We start from the raw sequence: 21,048 nt of genomic DNA, 5'->3' as shown, positions 1-21,048 counted from the left end.
CTGAAACGTCAATTTTACTGCTTCTCAGATGCTGCCTGAACTGCTGTGCTTTTCCAGCACCACTAATCCAGAATCTGGTTTCCAGAATCTGCAGTCATTGTTTTTACCAAGCAGGAGGCTGGAAGAACACAGCATGTCAGGAAGCATCAGGAGATGGAGTATCAATGTTTTGGGTGTAATTCTTCTTCAGGAGGCAGGTAGCAAATTAAACAAATTTTTCAGCCAATTATCGGCCACTTTATGCATGTTCTGGCATTGGGAATTGTTACATGGAAAGACTGGTGGGTAAATCATGTGTAGAAGTTTGCACTGGCAATCTACAGTTCTCTGATTGTCAGGATCTGTTTGGCTGGCTCAGGTACATTAATTTTTTTTAAATGCCTGGCTTTTGAGGGTGCCTCAACTTGGAGTCACCTTCCTCTTTTACCTCTGTTCACCTCAATGTCTGCCAGCTCCGTCAGTGGCATTGCCAACATACTGACTCTCTGATTTGTCTGGCAGTCATTCTGGATGGCAGTCCATAAGCCCGAGGAGTTTAATTTTGATAAATGTGAGGTGCTGCATTTTGGAAAGGCAAATCAGGACACGATGTATACACTTAATGGTAATATCCTGGAGAGTGTTGCTGAACATAGAGGCCTTGGGGCACAGATTGATTGTTCCTTGAAAGTTGAGTCCCAGATAGACCGGGTAGTGAAGAAGGCGTTTGGTATGCTTGACTTTATTTGTCAGTGCATTGAGTTTAGGAGTTGAGAGGTCATGTTGCAGCTGCGCAGGACATTGGTTAGGCCACTTTTGGAATATTGTGTGCAGTTCTGGACTTCTGACTATAGAAAAGATGTTGTGAAACTTGAAAAGATCCAGAAAAGATCTACAAAGGTTGGAGGGTTTGAGTTGTAAGGAAAGGCCGACTAGGCTTCCCGGAGCACCAGAGGCTGAAGGGGTAACCTTATAGAGACTTCGAAAATCATGAGAGGCATAGTTAAGGTGCATAGTCAAGGTTTTTTTCCCTGGAGTAGGGGAGTCCAAACCACAAGGGCATAAATTTATGATGGGAGGGTAGAGATATAAAGGGATCTAAGGGACAACTTTGTCATGCAGAGAGTGGTGTGTGCATGGAATCAGCTGCCAGGAGAAGTTGTGGAGGCTGGCACAATTACAACATTTAAAAGGCATCTGGATGGGTATATGAATATGAAGGGTTTAGAGATATATGGACCAAATGCTGGCAAATGAGACTAGATTAGTTTAGGAGATCTGTTTGGCATGAATGAGTTGGGCTGAAGGGTCTATTTCCATGCTGTACAGCTCTCTACCTCTCTGACTCTAAGCAGACTCTTATAGCATTCTCATCGACAAATTGTCCCCAATGATCAGAGTCCACCACCCTGAGTTCGGATCCTGCATTCAATCCCATTATCTGGGCTTGTTTTTAAGCTTACAGAATTGCAGAAGTATTATGCTGTGGAAGGAGACTCCTTTTGCCTGCCCCAGCATCATTACATAATGCCAATTTTCTCCTCTCTTCCCAGACCCTTACACGCTATTTCTTTCCAAACTCCATCCAATACAGTTTATTCAGAAAAGTAAGGAGGTTTGCTCATTGCTTTAAAAATATGAAACTAAATGGAGTAGAAGAGTGAAGGAATCTAGCAGTGTGAATTCAATACACAAGTCACTGCAAGTTACAATGCAGGTCAGCAAGACTAAAAATAAAGCCAAGCCATCATTTTTGGTAATGATGTTCATCTGAATAGCTGGTGCAGTCCTGATGGGCTGAATGTCCTCCACTGTGCTGTAACAATTCGGTGATTCTGTGATTTACAGGAATAGAATAGAAAATTGGAGAAGTTATCTGAAATTTGTACCAAATCTTTATTAGACCATAAATAAAAACAGAAGATGCTGATGAAAGTTAGCAGGTCTTGCCAACGTCTGTGGAGAGAGAAGTGAAGTTATTATTTTGATATGACTCTGCTCTAGCACTTGATTTGATTTGATTTTATTACTGTCATATGTACCAAGATACAGTGAGAAGTGTTGTATTGTGTGGTATCCAGGCATATCACATCTTACATAAGTACCTCAAGGTAAAAGAACAGAATGCAGAATATTGTGGTACAGCAACAGAGAAGATGCAGAGAAAGATCAACTGTAATACATGAGAGGTCTATTCATAAGTCTGGTAACAGCAGGGATGAAGCTGTTCTTGAATCTGTTGGTACATATTTTCAAACTTTTGTATCTTCTTCCTGATGTAAAAGTGTGGAAGAGAGTATAAACAGGATGAGCAACATCTTCGATCATGTTGGCTGCTTTCCTGAGGCAGGGGCAAGTACTGACAGAGTCAATGGAGGGATGGCTTATTTGTGTTTACAACTCTCTGTACCTTCTTTTGGCCTTGGGCAGAGCAGTTGTAATACCAAGCTGTTGATGAATCCAGATAAGATGCTGTCTATGTATGTCAATAAAAATTGGTAAGATGAATTTAGAATTTCTTTGAGTTTCAAGAAATCATATTGGACTCCATTTTTGTCTCTACAGATGGTGCCAGACCTGCTAAGTCTCACCATCACTTCCTGTTTCAAATTCAGATTTCCATTATCCACAATATTTTACTTTCATCTTGATTGGACCTTGCTTCATGTACTGTGTAATCTTCTCATTCCCAAATTACAGAAGGATCTTCGTCTTGAGTTCACTATTTGAAGATCAATTCTTGGACATTACTCAGTGAATCACGGCTAAGTGCTGTCATATTTTGAACATCGGTCGGGTTAGAAGGCAGGCCCTGAGCCATATCTGATTCACCCACTCGACATCTAACCCACTAAATGGTCTGCCATGAAGGAGATATAGTGACATTAGAGAGGACACAAAAAAAGTTTTTTCAGAACACATCAAGGATAAGAAACCTGTTTTTTTTTCTCTTTAAAAAGGTAAGACCGAGAAGTTTTGTGATCTTTGAAATTACAGAAGATATTGAATTAGTAAACACAGAGAGAGCGTTACCAGTTAGAGGAAAGTCATCAATACAACATTGTCACCATAAAGTCTTGGCAGGATTCAGAAAAACCTTCATCACACAGATAACGTTACAAATATAAAACTTAGTGGCCCAAAGAATAGTTGAGATAAAAGAAACAGAAATGCATTTAAAGAGAGGTTAGTTAAAAATAAAAAGAACAAAGAATCAGAGGATTCTGTTAATAGATTAGGAGAAGAAGGATAAGGGGATGCTCAATTGAAGCTTGAATGGGCTGATTAGCTTTTTTTTCCATACTGTGTATTTTCTGTGATATAGGGAAAAATGCAAAGTATGCTGAAAAATAATGATGACCCAATTTTTGATATCTACAAGCATTCTAAACACTGAGTTGTTCCTACAATTTTTTCTTTTTCATCTGCCCTCTGGCCACCATCATGTGCCAAACAGTCTTCTATCCTTAGCATGAGTCCAACAGCAGATTGATCAGTGTCTAGCGGAGTGCTTTTGACCTCTGGCCTTGTGGAAATGATCACCCACAGAATATCCGTTGTAAAATACTCAATCTTTCTGAAAACACTGGCAATGTCTGTCAACACCGGATCTTGCAGACATAACTATTGGGCTGGTTTGGAGGTCAGCTGGGTGACAAATTCATTTTTCTTGTTTCGAGAATGTGCCCTGATTTAAATTCTGTAGGAGCTAGACAAGCAATAAGAGATTTTGCTCACATAACATAGCTAGTTTGGGTATTAGTTTCCAATGTCTTGTTTTGTGTGTGCCTGTAGCAGATGTCACTGGGTCTCCGGTAAATAGCTTTGACATCTGAAGACTGAAAAGAAATTTACATTACCCCATTATAATAGATTCAATGACACACTTATCAAAAAGCTGATGATCAAGCCACAATCCTAATTAGGATCCATTGCATATATAGAACAAATGTCAATAATGATTTATTAAAATTTGGAAAGTATGCCGTATTCTGATTGATTCGGTTATTATCCAGCAGTCCAGCTGCAAGGTAGCAAGAAATACAATAATATCTCTGAACTGAGCCAGCAGTGCAACCTGAAATAGGATTATTAGAATATTGTGCAACTCAGTTTCAGGAAGAAAACTGCTGACCCATTAAATGGGTATGTACATCATCACCAAAAATTAACGTAATAAATTAAAAAGCACAGATAAATTTTAATGGATTTGATAACATTCTGAGAGATTAAACAGAGTTTGACCCAGAATTGGGCTCCAGAATGCTTCTTGTGGCAGTGCAATGATAGCCCGAAAGGAATAGAATGGTGTCCTGCTCACCCCTTCCAGTGCATCCTAGGCAGTGGCTCTCACTGGGTACGCATACCACACACACACCTGTATCATAAGAAGAAGCTATAGTCATGTCAGTCTTCCATTCATTTGATCAGAAATATTATGTTAAGTGATCCAAATTGGATGGTTACACTTTGGTTAAAAAAATAGATTTTTAAAAGAATCTTGATTAGTTAACAGTGCCGTCCTCTCTTTCATTCCATGCTATAGCAGCTCCATGTTTCTGTCAGTAAACCAAGGAGCTAAACTGCTTTACATACTCACTTTCATGTGTATAACAGTGAAGGGAAATGCCTGGGGCATCTGAAGTTCCATAGCATTGTGGTTTAAATATGGTGCCACTATTGTGCATGAAAAAACAATGTCCTGGAAATGGCTTCCATCTTTCCTGTAATCTGACTTTATAAGTCAGGTGCCATACAGGTCAGTTACTAAGTTAATAATGTGAAAAGTGGAAGATTGATTTACCATGGCTACTGTGAATCTCACTCAAAAGCACACCATGCCTGAAAAGACAGCTGCACATTCTCACTCCTCATATCTCTTGCTTCCCAGAAAGAACCAAATTTTATCAAAATCACCGTTAAGTACACTCAATGTTCATAACCTTAGGCTAGAGAATTTCAAAGATTCACAAATTAAATTCTTTAACTTCTTAAGATCTAACACACTGTGCATGACAATGGTGATCCGACATACTGATATACTTTATCGCAATGTGTGCGCAGCCCCAGAATAGTGAACAAATTATATTTGTAAATGCCTGGCAAAAAAAAAACATACAAAAGCACAAGTTAACTGCATCTCAATCCTATTCTTCTTTAATCAGTTCCAAATTTCCTAAGGGTAAAATTTGAAATATCAAATGATCAAATGTGGGAAATTGTTAGAATCAACCATTAAGAAAGTAATAATAGGGTATTTGGAAAATCAAAGTGTAATCCATCGGAGTCAGTATGGTTTCATGAAGGGTACATCACGTTTGATTAACTTGCGAGAGATCTTGGAAGATATTCCAAGCAAACTAAATAATGGGGATGTATCTGAATTTCAGAAGATACTTAATAAGGTGCTGCACAATAGCTTAATTCACATGGTAAGATCACATGGGTCAGGGATAATTTATCAACTTAGATAGAGGATTGGCTAACCAAGAGAAAGCAGAGTTGTGTAAACTGGTCTTTATCTAGTTGGTAGGATTTAAATAGAGAGGCATCACAGGTTTCAGTCCTCAGACCCCAACTATTTATGAACTATATTCATCAGCTGGATGCAGAAATAGGTGTTGCAGCTAATGTTGCAGATTACATAAATATGTGGAACAGTAAATTGCAATAAAGAAAGAATAATTTATAAATGGATATGGATAGGTTAGGTGAATGGGCCAAAATTGGCAGATGGAGTTTAACGTGGGTAAGTGTGAGGTTATCCATTTTCCTCAGAAGAATATAAAGGCAACTTAATAGAACATAGAACACAGACCATTACAGTCCTTTGGCCTTGGATGTTATGCTGACCTGTGAAACCAATCTGAAGCCCATCTAACCTACACTATTCCATTCTTGTCCATGTGCCGATCCAATGACCATTTAAATGCCCTTAAAGTTGGTGAGTCTACTACTGTTGCAGGCAGTGCGTTCCAAGCCCCTACTACTCTCTGAGTAAAGAAACTACCTCTGACATCTGTCCTATATTGATCACCCCTCAATTTAAAGCTTTGTCCTCTCATGCTAGCCATCAACATCTGAGGAAACAGGCTCTCACTGTATACCCGATCTAAAACTCTGATTATCTAATATGTCTCAATTAAGTCACCTCTCAACCTTCTTCACTCTAATGAAAACAGCCTCAAGTTCCTCAGCCTTTCCTCATAAGACCTTCCCTCTATACCAGGCAACATCCTAGAAAATCTCCTCTGAACTCTTTCAAAATCTTCCACATCCTTCCTATAATACTGTGACCAGAACTGTACACAATACTCCAAGTGCGGCCACACCAGAGTTTTGTACGGCTGCAGCATGGCCTCATGGTTCCAAAACTCAATCCCTCTACCAATAAAAGCTAACACACTGTATGCCTTCTTAACAACCCTATCAGTTTGGGTGGCGACGTTCAGGGATCTATGTACATGGACACCAAGATCTCTCTGCTCGTCTACACTACCAAGAACCTTACCATTAGCCCAGTACTCTGCATTCCTGTTAATCCTTCCAAACTGAATCACCTCACACTTTTCTGCATTAAACTCTATTTGCCACCTCTCATCCCTTCTCTGCGCTTATCTATGTATCTCTGTAACCTACAACATCCTTCGTCACTATCCACACTCTACCAACCTTACTGTCATCTGCAAATTTGCTAACCCATCCTTCTATACCCTCATCCAAGTCATTTATAAAAATGACAAATAACGGTGGAAGCAAAACCTTGCGATACCCCACTCATAACTGAACTCAAGGATGAGTATTTCCCGTCAACCACCACCATACGTCTTCTTTCAGTGAGCCAATTTCTGATCCAAACTGCTAAATCCTCCTCAATGCCATGCCTCTATATTTCACAAAAGCCTACCATGGGGAGCCTTATTAAACACCTTACTGAAATCCAGATATGCCGCATCAACTGCTTTATGCTCATCCATCTGTTTGGTCACCTTCTCAAAGAACTCAATTTGTTTTGTGAGGCATGACCTACCTTTCAGAAAACCATGTTGACTATCCCTAATTAACTTATTCCTTTCTAGATAATTATGAATCCTATCTCTTATAATCCTTTCCAAAACTTTACCCACAACCGAAGTAAGGCTCACTGGTCTATAATTGCCAGGGTTGACTCTACTCCCCTTCTTGAACAAAGGAACAACATTTGCTATCCTCCAGTCTTCTGGTACTATTCCTGTAAATAATGATGACATAAAGATCAAAGCCAAAGACTCTGCAATCTCCTCCCTGGCTTCCCAGAGATTCATTGGATAAATTCCATCCGGCCCAGGTGGCCAATCTATATTTACACTTTCCAGGATTGCTAACACCTCCTCCTTGTGAACCTCAATCCCACCTAGTCTGTAGCCTGTAGCCCAGTTTTCTCCTCAACAACATTGTCTTTTTCTAATATGAATACTGATGAAAAGTATTCATTTAGTGCTTATCCTCTGACTCCACGCACATCTTCCCAGTACTATCATTGATTGGCCCTAATCTTACTCCAGTCATTCGTTTATTCCTGATATACCCAAAGAATGCCTCAGGGTTTTCATTGATTCTATCCACCAACGACTTCTCATGTCCCCTCCTGGTTCTTCTTAGTTCTCTCTTTAGGTCTTTCCTGGCTAACTTGTAACTCTCATCTGCCCTAACTGAGCCATCACATCTCATCCTAACATAAGCCTTCTTCTTCCTCTTCACAAGAGATTCAAGTTCTTTAGTAAACTATGGCTTCCGTGCTTGACAGCTTCTTCCCTGCTTAACAGGTACATACTTATCAAGGATATACAACAGCTATTCCTTGAATAAGCTCTACATTTCAATTGTGCCCTTCCCCTGCAGTTTCCTTCTCCATCCTATGCATCCTAAATCCTGCCTAATCGCGTCATAATTGCCTTTCCCCCAGCTACAACTCTTGCCCTGCGGTACATACCTATCCCTTTCCATCACTAAAGTAAACATAACCGAATTGTGGTAATTATCAGCAAAGTGCTCACCTACCTCTAAATCTAACACCTGCCCTGGTTCATTACCCAATACCAAATCTAATGTGGCTTCACCTCTTATTGGCCTGTCTACATACTGTGTCAAGAAACCGTCTTGCACACATTGGATAAAAACTGACCCATCTAAAGTACGTGAACTATAGTATTCCCAGTCAATACTTGGAAAGTTAAAGTTAAATGAAGAGAAACTTTAGAGTGTTTCCTCAAAAATGAATCACAGAAAACTAGTATTCAGATACAACTGGTATTAAGGAAGGCAAATGGCATTTTGGCATTTATTTCTGAAGGAATGGAGTATAAATGTAGGGAAGTGTTGCTTCAACTCTGCAAGGCATTAGTGAGACTACATTTGAGTTTTATGTACAATTTTTGTCCCCTTACTTGTGTAGGAGGCAGTTCCAAAAAACTTACTTGATTGTAATAAAAGGTTTGCGTTATGAAGAGACATTGAGCAGTTAAAACCAATACTCTTTTGACTTTAGAAGAATCTGAGGAGATCTAGTTGAGATATATAAGATGTGAAAGGAGATTGACAAAGTAGATGTTGAGCAGATGGTTCCTCACATGACACAATCTGCAACGGGAGGTCTCAGTTTTAAGATAAGACCTGGCAGATTTAAAACAGGGATCGGGAGAAATTATTTCTCTCATGAATCTGTGGAATTCACTGTCCCAGAGTGCAATGGATGTCAATACATGGAGAAGATAGATACATTTTTAATTAGTAATGGGTCAAAAGATTATGGAGAGTGAGCAGGCAAGGTGAGATCAGCTATGATTGTATTGAATGGTGGAGCAAGCTTCAGGGTTTGAAATGCTTACTCGTGCTCCTAGTACTTGTGAGTGACAATATTGTTTGCATATTCTTTCTTCTTAAAGAATATTCCTAACAATCAGACAATCATTCCATTATGTTTTAGATTAAATTGTAAATTTTCTGAAGCTTTACTTCATACAACTTTCTGTGAACATCTGGGTCACAACTCCTGTAAATATTGTATTATTTTTAAAATTTGAGATATTTAGTGGAAGACAACAAATCTGCAACATTAAAAAATTAACAAGACAAGAATGGATTTAATAAAGCAAGATGTATTGTTAAATAATCCCAATCAAGTTTTAAAATGAGTGCAGGAGGCAATGCATGGATCTTAAACTTAAAATGAGTAAATTAAGGAACATGTGTGCTTTTCTTTTCCATTTGTGGGACATGGGCATCACTGGCTGGGCTAGCGCTATTGTGCATCCCTAGTTCCCCTTGAGAAGGTGGTAGTGCACTGCCTTCTTGAGCTGTGCCAGTCCAGGTACAGTAGGGAGGAAATTCCAGAATTTTGATCCACTTAAGGATGATGCTTGGCTTGGAAGGGAACTTGCAGGTGGCAGTATTCCCATGCACCTGCTGTCCTTGTCCTTATGGTTGTAGGTTTGGAACATCCTGTCTAAGGATTCTCAGTGAATTTTTACCGGGCATCTTATGGATGTTACATACTGCTGCTAGAGAATGTCACTAGTGGAGGGGGTGGATGATTGTGGATGTGTTGCCTATCAAGGGGGCTGCTTCGTTCTGGGTGATGGCAAGCTTCTTGAATGTTGTTGGAGCTCACTCGTTCAGGCAAGTGGGGAGTTTTCCATCACAATCTTGACATGTACCTTGTAGATGATGGATAGGCTTTGAAGATTCAGGAGGTAAGTTACTCACTGCAGCATTCCTAGCCTCTGACCTACTCTTTAGCCATTCGGTTTATGTGGCAAGTCAAATTCAGTTTCTTGTCAATGGTAGCCCCAAAAATGGTGATGGTGGGAGAACTCAGTTACCATTGAATGTCAAGGGGCAGTGACTAGATTGTCATTTATTGCAGACAGTCATTGCGTGGCACTTTTTGGCACAAAATTTATTACCACTTGTCAGCCCAAGCCTGGATATGGCCCAGATCTTGTTGCATTTGATCATGTACTGTTTCAGAATGGTGCTGAACATTGTGCAACCATCAGCAAACAGCCCCCACTGCTAAACTTATGATGGAGGGAAGATTGTCAATGAAACAGCTGAAGATAGTTGAGTCTAGGGCTACCCTGAGGAGCTCCTGCAGAGATGTCCTGAAGCTGAGATGACTGATCTCCAATAATCACAATCATTCTCCTATTGATTCCAGTTTTGCTAGGGGTCCTTGATGCCACACACTTTCAAATGCAGCCCCAGTATCAAGGGCTATCACCCTCACCTCTGGAATTCAACTCTTTTTTTTGAACCAAGGTTGGAATGAGGTCAGGAGCTGAGTGGCCCTGGTGGAACCCAAACTGGATGTCACTGAGCAGATGCCACTTGATGACACTATTGATGACAATTTCCATCACTTTCCTAAAGATCAAGAGTCGACTGATGGTGGTAGACTGAGGGTGGTAATTGGCTTATTTGGATTTATCCTGTTTTTCATGTTCAGGGCATATCTAGGCAATTTTCCACATTGTCGGGTAGCTGCCAGTGTAGTAACTGTATTGGAATCTTAGCTAGGAGAGCAGCAAATCCTGGAGCACAAGTCTTGAGTACTATTACCGGAATGCTATCAGGGCCGGTAGCCTTTGCAGTTTCCAATGTCTCAAACCATCTCCTGATATTGTGTGGAGTGAACTGAAATGGCTGAAGACTGGTATCTGTAATGTTGGGGACCACTAGAGTAGGAGAAAGTGAAAACTGCAGATGCTGGAGATCAGAGCTGAAAATGTGTTGCTGGAAAAGCACAGCAGGTCAGGCAGCACCCAAGAAGCAGGAGAATCGACGTTTCGGGCATGAGCCTAAAGAAGGGCTCATGCCCGAAACGTCGATTCTCCTGCTCCTTGGATGCTGCCTGACCTGCTGCGCTTTTCCAGCAACACATTTTCAGACCACGAGAGTAGGCCGAGATTGATCATCCACTCAGCACTTAGAGAGTCATAGTCATAGAGATGTACAGCATGGAAACAGACCCTTCGGCCCAACTTGTCCATGCCGACCAGGTATCCCACCCAATCTAGTCTCAGCTGCCAGCACCCAGCCCATATCCCTCCAAACCCTTCCTATTCATATAACCGTCCAGATGCTTTTTAAATGTTGCAATTGTACCAGCCTCCACCACTTCCTCTGGCAGCCCATTCCATACATGTACCACTCTCTGTGTGAAAACATTGCCACTTAGGTCTCTTTTATATCTTTCCCCTCTCACCCTAAACCTATGCCCTCTAGTTCTGGACTCCCCGACCCCAGGGAAATGACTTTGTCTATTTATCCTATCCATGCCCCTCCTGATTTTATAAACCTCTATAAGGTCACCCCACAGCCTCCGATGCTCCAGGGAAAACATCCCTATCCTATTCAACCTCTCCCTATAGCTCAAATTTTCCAACCCCGGCAACATCCTTGTAAATCTTTTCTGAACCCTTTCAAGTTTCACAACATCTTTACAGCTGAAGATTGCTTTGAAAGCTTCAGCCTTGTCTTTTGCACAGATGTGTTGGCCCTTCCATCATTGAGGATGCAGAGATTTGTGGAGCCTTTTCCTGTAGTGAGTTGTTTAATTGTCCAATATCATTCATGACTGGATATGACAGGACTGCAGAGCTTAGATCTGATCCATTGGTAGTGGGATCGCTTGAATCTGTCTATCACTTGCTGTCTGGTAGCTTCACCAGGATGGCATCTCATTTTTAGGTACTTCCCTCCTGCACTCTCCATTGAACCAGGGTTGATTCCCTGGCCTGATGGTAATGGTTGAGTGGAGGGTATGCTGGGCCATGAGGTTGCAGTTTGTGCCAGAATACAATCTTGCTACTGTTGGTGGTCAAAATGCCTCATGAATGGCCAGTCTTGAGTTGCTAAATCTGCTTAAGGTCTGTTCCATTTTGCATATATAAAATGATAGTAAAGATAAAGGTATAATAAACTAAAGGAGAAAGTGAGGACTGCAGATGCTGGAGATCAGATCTGAAAATGTGTTGCTGGAAAAGCGCAGCAGGTCAGGCAGCATCCAAGGAACAGGAGAATCGATGTTTCGGGCATGAGCCCTTCTTCAGGATAATAAACTAAAGTCAACTAATCTCCGTTCTGCATCACTTTAGTGCCCATCTTGAACTTGTTGTGAAGAATTTAGGAAGAAACAGGAAAAGCATTTAGCTTCAAACCTGCACATGATGTTAAGACATCTGTTCCTTTATTCTACTTGTAGTCTGTCTCTGCACCAGCAGGTTATGGTTGCCTTAAGTGGACAAAATGCACAATGCAATTTTCAACCTGCTAAATCTCCCTTCAAGTCGTAGCATGTTGAACTGGATTTCTTCCAAAATCATAAACAATAGACAAATACATAAATTGAACATTGAATATCACCCATAACATATTTTAACTTTGTATTAATTTGGTATCATATAGCACTTGTCCATATACAGTGAAATGAAAAATGTATTCACCAACTTAAAATAGTTCACTTTGTAACAAAATCATTTAAATCTGATGGAAGTGTTCTGTCTTGGATAGAATGTCATCTGAGATCAGGTATTGTCTCACTTCAGGCTGTTCATCTGAGTAGTCGATGTCAGAGACAACTTCAATGCTTGTGAATGATGTTTTCAGTGTACTGAGGAATGATGCAGGTGATGATGTGATGACTCACAAAACATGTTTAATACTGAACATTGTTTCTATAATGTTGGCCACTACTAATGGCTAAATGCCATGGGGTTATTTGTTTTGCAACATAACCAGCTCTCCATCTTCTAGCTTTAGTGTCTCACTCTAAGTTTCATGTTTTGCTCTGTATTTGCTTTCATTTGATCCTTTTGTTCTCAATTGGGTTCATGTACATGTTAATTATTAGCTACACAGAGCAATTTGGACAGCTTGGGAGGATTACAAAGATTTGACATTATGATTACTTGATAAGGCAAATATTGATGGACTTTTGTGCTCCCATGTGCTATATCCATAACAGACTCTCTTAAGAATTGTGTAATGACATGGCATCAGATGTGGTTCTAGCAGTGAACCTATTTTGAATATTGTGAAGAACTTGCAGTGTTTGAATGATTTTGTTCTAAAAGATTCTTGATCACTTCTTTCATGTTTAATAATTCCATAGACATTGGAAATGATTGCGTTGTCTCTTCTTGCTTCTTGCAACTTTGATGTCGGCTAGTTTTCATGATACTAGCATCGCATTTAGGTTTCTGTGATTGCAATGTTGTCTGGTAACCCTTTCCTCATGGCAAGTAAGACTAACTGTCAGCAATCAATGCTAAGAAAGATAGTCTGCTGGGTTGTGCTTGTGTGCCTGATACTCAACATGAAACCTGTCCTATTGCAGTTTCAGTATTCAATGCTTTATTCGAGTGGAGGTTTTGCAATTGTTGAATAATTGGTCTATGGTCACTATTACTCCAACCTCACTTCCACACAAGTTGAAATGTAAGTTTCAGATATTCCATGTGATTGGCAATGCTCTTCTCTCAGTTTCCATACAATGTTGCTCTGTATGTGTTTGCTCTATAACTATTGGCAGTCTATTTGCTATCACGGTGACTGATGTTTTGCTTGTCCTATCTTTTCACACAAGAGCTGCAGCTAAACCATCTGAGCTTGCATCAATGACTAGTTGTATGGTTTTCTCAATGTTAAATCAAGCATTTGTGTAACTTGTTGCTCAATTTGCTTTACGTCCTATTTTTCAATGTTGTTCATGTCCATTTTGGTGTCTCTTTTGTCAGATCACATATGGGAGAAGGAAATGCTGCAAGGTTGGGAATAAAGTAACTGAAGTGCGTGATGAGTCCTACCAGCTTCTGAACTTCCTGCATTAACAACAGCACATCACCCACAATAATTCTCAACACAGATACCCTTCAAGGATGCATACTCAGCCCCCTAATCTACTCTCTGTACACTTACGAGTGTGAGGCCAAATTTTGTATGTGCACCATCTCCAAATTTATTGACAACACCACTGTGGTAGGGTGGATATTAAATAATGATGAGTCAGAATACAAGAAGGAGATAGAGTGCTTGGTGAGGTGATGTAATAAGCACAGCCTCTTTCTCAATGTCAGCAAAACAAAAGAACAGATCATTGACTTCAGGAAGCAAGGAGGAGGACACACCCCCTATCTGCATCAATGGAGCTGAGGTGGAGATGGTTGAGAGCATCAAGTTCCTAGGAATGACAATCACAACTGGACCTCCCATGTAGATGCGATGGACAAGAAGGCACAACATCACCTCTTCTTCCTCAGAAGGCTGAGGAAATTCAGCAAATCCATCAGGCCCTGCACCAACTTTTACAGATACACCATAGAAAGCATTTTATCTGTGTGCTTCACAGCTTGGTATGACCAGGACCGAAAGAAAGTACAGAAGGTTGTGTACGCAGCCCAGACCGTCACGAAAACCAACCTCCTATCCATGGACTCCATCCATACTTTTCGTGGCACAGAAAGGTAGCCACCATCATCAAACAGGGAAATTGCAAAACCTGCACCCACACCTCCTCCGTCACCTCCATCCAAGGCCCTAAAGGAGCCTTCCGCATCCATCAAAGTTTTACCTGCACATCCACCAATATCATTTTTTGTATCCGGTGCTCCCAATGCGGTCTCCTCTACATTGGGGAGACTGGGCGCCTCCTAGCAGAGCGCTTTAGGGAACATCTCCGGGACACCCGCACTAATCAACCACACCGCCCTGTGGCCCAACATTTCAACTCCCCCTCCCACTCTGCCGAGGACATGGAGGTCCTGGGCCTCCTTCACCGCCGCTGCCTCACCACCCGGCGCCTGGATGAAGAACGCCTCATCTTCCGCCTCGGAACACTTCAACCCCAGCGCATCAATGTAGACTTCAACAGTTTCATCATTTCCCCTTCCCCTATCTCACCCCAGTTCCAACTTCCAGCGCAGCACTGTCCCCATGACTTATCCTGCCTGCCTATCTTCTTTTCCACCTATCCACTTCACCCTCCTCCCTGACCTATCACCTTCATCCCCACCCCCACTCACCTCTTGTACTCTATGCTACTTTCTCCCCACCCCCACCCTCATCTCATTTATCTCTCCACCCTTCAGGCACTCTGCCTATATTCCTGATGAAGGGCTTTTGCCCAAAGCGTTGATTTTCCTGCTCCTCGGATGCTGCTGTGCTTTTCCAGCACCACTAATCCAGAATCTGGTTTCCAGCATCTGCAGTCATTGTTTTTACCTAACATCATCAAACACCCCTCCCACCTTGGCAATACCCTCTTCCAGGTAAAAACAATGACTGCAGATGCTGAAAACTAAATACTGGATTAGTGGTGCTGGAAGAGCACAGCAGTTCAGGCAGCATCCAACGAGCAGCGAAACCAATGTTTCGGGTAAAAGCCCTTCATCAGGAATAAAGGCAGTGAGCCTGAAGCATCCTCCTCTAGCTTATCTCTCCATGCTTCAGGCTCACTGCCTTTATTCCTGATGAAGGGCTTTTGCCCGAAACGTTGATTTAGCTGCTCGTTGGATGCTGCCTGAACTGCTGTGCTCTTCCAGAACCACTAAACCAATACCCTCTTCCAACCTCTTCTGTCAGGCACAAGACATGTACCAACAGATTCAAGCACAGCTTCTTCCCTGCTGTTATTAGACTGCTAAATGGACCACTTTAATTTCAAATCTAATGTTGATTTTGCATTTGTGCACCTCCTGAGAAAGATAGAGAGACAGAAACCAACTCTTGATTATTATTTGTTTTAATTTCCTGTTCAACATGCTTCACATCACTGATGTCACTGATTTCTAGTTCCACAATCAGGTGCCATATTAGTTAATTATCTAATTTGTTTCTTTCTTAGTATGTCCCAAGACAATTGTGTCATACATTGATTTTTTTTTTGGGTGGTAGCAAATAGATTATTAAAACATTTTTTTGTTAAGTAATATAATTTGTTCAGGCATAAATGACGCAAAAATATCTCCCAGTTCTTCACCTTCAGCATGAAGAAGACCTTCTTTTATCAACTGTGATTGCAAAACATGTCGTCATGTCTTTGAAACATCATGGTCACCTTTGCCAATTTGGCAAGCTCTGTTCATTGCTCCATTCAAGGTTAGTGCTTGATTTGTTAGTGTTCCTTGCCAGTGACCACAGGTTTTCTGACAGATCTGCCAATCTATGAAGCAAATATGGGCAGCACGGTGGCACAGTGGTTAGCACTGCTGCCTCGCAGCGCCAGAGACCTGGGTTCAATTCCCTCCTCAGGCGACTCTCTGTGTGGAGTTTGCACACTCTCCCTGTGTCTGTGTGGGTTTCCTCCAGGTGCTCCTGTTTCCTCCCACAATCCAAAAATGTGCAGGTTAGGTGAATTGGCCATTCCAAATTGCCCGTAGTGTTAGGTGAAGGGGTAAATGTAGGGGAATGGGTCTAGGTGGGTTGCGCTTCGGCGGGTTGAAGTGAACTTGTTGGGCCGAAGGGCCTGTTTCCACACTGTAAGTAGTCTAATCAATTCCTTCCACTAACCCCTCAGCCGACTACTGTACATACCCCATCAAATTCCTCATCTAGTCCTCTGAAGCAGAACATTTATGTAACCTAAACCTTCAGAAACCCAAAAACAGAGCTACCTTTGAGCCCTGCTTGCCTGCTAATTGTTCATGCCTTGCGTGTCGATCCAACAGCCAAGTGCCTCTGGAATTACCCAAAACTGAGTAGATTATTGCTGGCTAAATATCACTTGACAGCACTGTTGACAACATAACATAAAGTATAGAACAATACGACGCAGAACAGGCCCTTCGGTTCTCGATATTGCACTGGCCTGTGAACTAATCTAAACCCATCCCCCTACATTACACTATCCTACCCTACACTATCCCATCATTATCCATGTGCTTATCCAAGGATTGTTCAAATGCCCCTAATGTGGCTGAGTTAACTAAACATCAACTGTTATCAACTTGCTTAATGCTGAAAAGGACATAGATAGAATGGTAAATAGTTGGGTTGAATTTGCTCTGCTTTTTCTGAATAGGATGCACCTGGACAATTTTCCACATTGTTTAACCATTTATCTATCACATGGAATGAATTGAATCACTGAAGACTCACATCTGTGAAGCTGGGGACCACAAAAGATTATCCACTTGCCATTTCTAGTTGAAATGGTTATAAGTGATCTCCATTGTCAACAGTGTTTAGAAATTCTCTGAAAATCATATGATAAAGTATGATGGTTCAAAGATACTAGAACTAAATTCACTCAAGCAATACCATTCACTGAACTTCATAAACGTTTTCAGTATCTCCTGGGTCCCTTTATTCCTAGTAAATGCTAACACAGCATGATGCGTTTGCTTTAAAAGTTGTAAATCAACTTCTAACTTACGTCCACAGAGAGGTAGAATATGCTGAAAATAATCCAGCAACAAATATCTGCCTCAACATATTTTTGTTTGTGTACCCTTTATGAAATGTATTCTTGCTGAAGAAAATCCCTGAATCGTGACCTTTCCCCATGCTCACAGGGTTAGGCTTAGTGTTGTATAATATTCAAATGTCTCCCTCTTACATCTGTTGGCACTAACCAACCATCTGCTGCTGACAATGAAGGATGACAGCTGTCTTATTTTGGAATTCAGCTTCCCTATGGACCATAGATTTTTACATCTTGGCATCAAGCCAGTGTGGGGCTGTGTTCAGGCAGTGTGTAATATGTCTCGAGGTACCAGGGGGTGAGTTATTAATTCCATTGGGCTGGGAGCTTGATGACGTCCTCAGCAAAGATGAATAGGTAATGAACATACTGTGAGCTTCCGAAGTGGAGTCTTTAAGTCACTGAATATTTTAATTATGTATAACATATCTAAAGATTTCCCTTAATCAATTAGTGAGCTTATTTTATTACTTGGCACTGCACAGATTGTTCTCACTGCAGAAGATCAATAAATGGCATGAATCTGTTTGGAAGCAAATATTCAGATTATTGTCATTTGAAGAAACACTATCAATTGAACAGTTTCTATGGCATGATTTCAATAAACAGTCCAAACAATAGATATGCTTTAGTGTTGCCAAAAGGAAACATTTGTTAATTACTTTTTGTGTTGTCCAATTAAGAATTAGAATGCAAGAAACCAAACTTAGACAGGGAACAGCAATTTATGCACATTCCAGACACTTACTAGTTCTAATGAAGTGTCACTGGACCCAAAATGTTAGCTCTGATTTCTCTCCACAGATGCTGCCAGACCCGCTGAGCTTTTCCAGCAATTTCAGTTTTTGTGGCAATTTATCCAAAGTGGAGAGAGAGTTATGGTTGGTGAGAAAATGATTGACGTGGAGATGCAGTAGCAATGGTTAGCAATCAAGAACAAAGAATGGTATAGCACAGGGACAGGCCCTTTGACCTATCCAGATTGCACCAATATGACACCTTCTAAATGAATAACGTTTTGCCTCCAAATGTCCATATCCCTCTATTCCCTACCTATTCATATATCTGTCCAGATGCCTGGTAAATGTTGGTATTGTATCTTTCTCCAGCATCTCATCTGGCAGCCTCTGATATCTCCTTTCAACTTACCCCCTTTTACTTTAATCCTATGTTCGCTAGTAGCTGACATTTCCAATTTGGGATAAAGACTCTGACTCTCTCGTCTATCCACACCTCTCACACCCTTCATCGCTCAAGACATAACAAACCGAGTTTGTCCAATCCCTTCAAACCAGGCAATATCACAATGAACCATTTCTGTATCCTTTCCAAAGCCTCCATATCCTTATGGTGATGTGGCAACCAGAACTGTACACATTATTCCAAATGTGCCCTAACTGAAGTCTTATACAGTTAAAACATGACTTGACAATTTTTATATTCCATGCCCGACCGATGAAGGCAAGCATCATGTATGCACCAGTTTGTTGATGCTTCTAAAGATTCTGACATTTTCTGAACACTTCCCACCTGTATTATATCTTCCAAAATGCATCATCTCATATTTGTCCAGATTAAGCTCCATCTATCCTTCCTCCACCCAAGTCTCCAGATTATCTATACCCAGCTATATCTTCTGGCAATCCTCACTTTCTGCAGCTTCCCCCAATGTTTGTGTCATCTGCAAAAGTACTAAACAGGCCACCTACATTCTCCTGCAAATCATTATGTTACAAACAGAGGGGTACCAGGATTAATCCCTGTGGAACACCACTGGTCAGCCTCTCTGTTTTCTAGAATAAAGCCAGTTCTGTATTCATCTTACCAGCTCACTGAGGATCCAATGTGACTTACCCTTTTATATCAGCATGCCCAAGGGACCTTGTCAAAGGCCTTCCTAAAGTTCATATAGACAATATCTAGCGCGTTGTCCTTATCAACCAGCTTTGTCAATTCCTTAAAAAAACTCAATCAAGTTTATGAGCCACAATCACCTGATGAAGGAGCAGTGCTCTGAAATCTAATGTTTCCAAATAAACCAGTTGGACTATAATGTGGTGTTGTGTGATTTTTAAGTTTATGAGACACAACCTTTCCCATACAAAGTCATGCTGCTTATCACTAAAAATTCCATTTATTTCCAAATGTGAGTAAATCCTAAGAATCTTCTCCAAATATTTCCCTACCACTGATAGAGTCATAATGTCATAGAGATGTACAGCCTGGAAACAGACCCTTCAGTCCAACCCATCCATGCCAACTAGATATCCCAACCCAATCTAGTCCCACCTGCCACCACCTAGCCCATATCCCTCCAAACCCTTCCTATTCATATACCCATCGAAATGCCTCTTAAATGTTGCAATTGTACCAGCCTCCACCACTTCCTCTGGCAGCTCATTCCATACACGTACCACCCTCTGTGTGAAAAAGTTGCCCCATAGATCACTTTTATATCTTTCCCCTCTCACCCTAAATCTATGCCCTCTAGTTCTGGACTCCCTGACACTAGGGACAAGACTTTGCCTATTTACCCTATCCATGCCCCTCATAATTTTGTAAACCTCTATAAGGTCATCCCTCAGACTCTGACTCTGCAGGGAAAATAGCCCCAGCCTGTTCAGCCTCTCCCTATAGCTCAAATCCTCCAACCCTGGCAACATCTTTGTAAATCTTTTCTGAACTCTTTCAAGTTTCACAACATTTTTCCGATAGGAAGGACACCAGAATTGCACACAATATTCCAACAGTGGCCTAACCAATGTCCTGTACAGCCGCAATATGACCTCCCAACTCCTGTACTCAGTACTCTGACCAAGAAGTACTTCTTCGTTATCCTATCTACCTGCAACTCCACTTTCAAGGAGCTACAAACCTGCACTCCAAGGTCTCTTTATTCAGCAACACTCCCTAGGACCTTAACATTAAGTGTAGAAGTCCTGCTAAGATTTGCTTTCCCAAAATGCAGCACCTCACATTTATCTGAATTAAACTCCATCTGCCACTTCTCAGCCCATTTGCCCATCTGGTCAAGATCCTGTTGCAATCTGAGGTAACCCTCTTAATCAGCTTTCCATTACACCTCCAATTTTGGTGTCATCTGCAAACATACTAACTGTATCTCTTTTGCTCGCATCCAAATCATTTATGTAAATGACAAAAAGTAGAGGACTCAGCACTGATCCTTGTGGCATTCTACTGGTCACGGGCCTCCAGTCTAATAAACAACCCTCCACCACCACCCTCTGTCTTCTACCTTTGAGCCAGTTCTGTATCCAAATGGCTAGTTCTGCCTGTGTTCCATGAGATCTAACCTTGCTAATCAGTCTCCCATGGGGAACCTCGTCGAATGCCTTACTGAAGTCCATATAGATCACATCTACTGCTCTTCCCTCATCAATCCTCTTTGTTACTTCTTCAAAAAGCTCAGTCACGTTTGTGAGACATGATTTCCCACGCACAAAGCCATGTTGACTATCCCTAATCAGTCCTTGCCTTTCCAAATACATGTACATCCTGTCCCTCAGGATTCCCTCCAACAACTTGGCCACCACTGACATCAGGCTCACTGGTCCTTAGTTCCCTGGCTTGTCCTTACCACCCTTCTT

The sequence above is a fragment of the Chiloscyllium punctatum genome, chromosome 10, assembly GCF_047496795.1.
Source record: "Chiloscyllium punctatum isolate Juve2018m chromosome 10, sChiPun1.3, whole genome shotgun sequence".
NCBI classification, from domain to species: domain Eukaryota; kingdom Metazoa; phylum Chordata; class Chondrichthyes; order Orectolobiformes; family Hemiscylliidae; genus Chiloscyllium; species Chiloscyllium punctatum.
Note: the sequence above shows the minus strand (reverse complement) of the source record.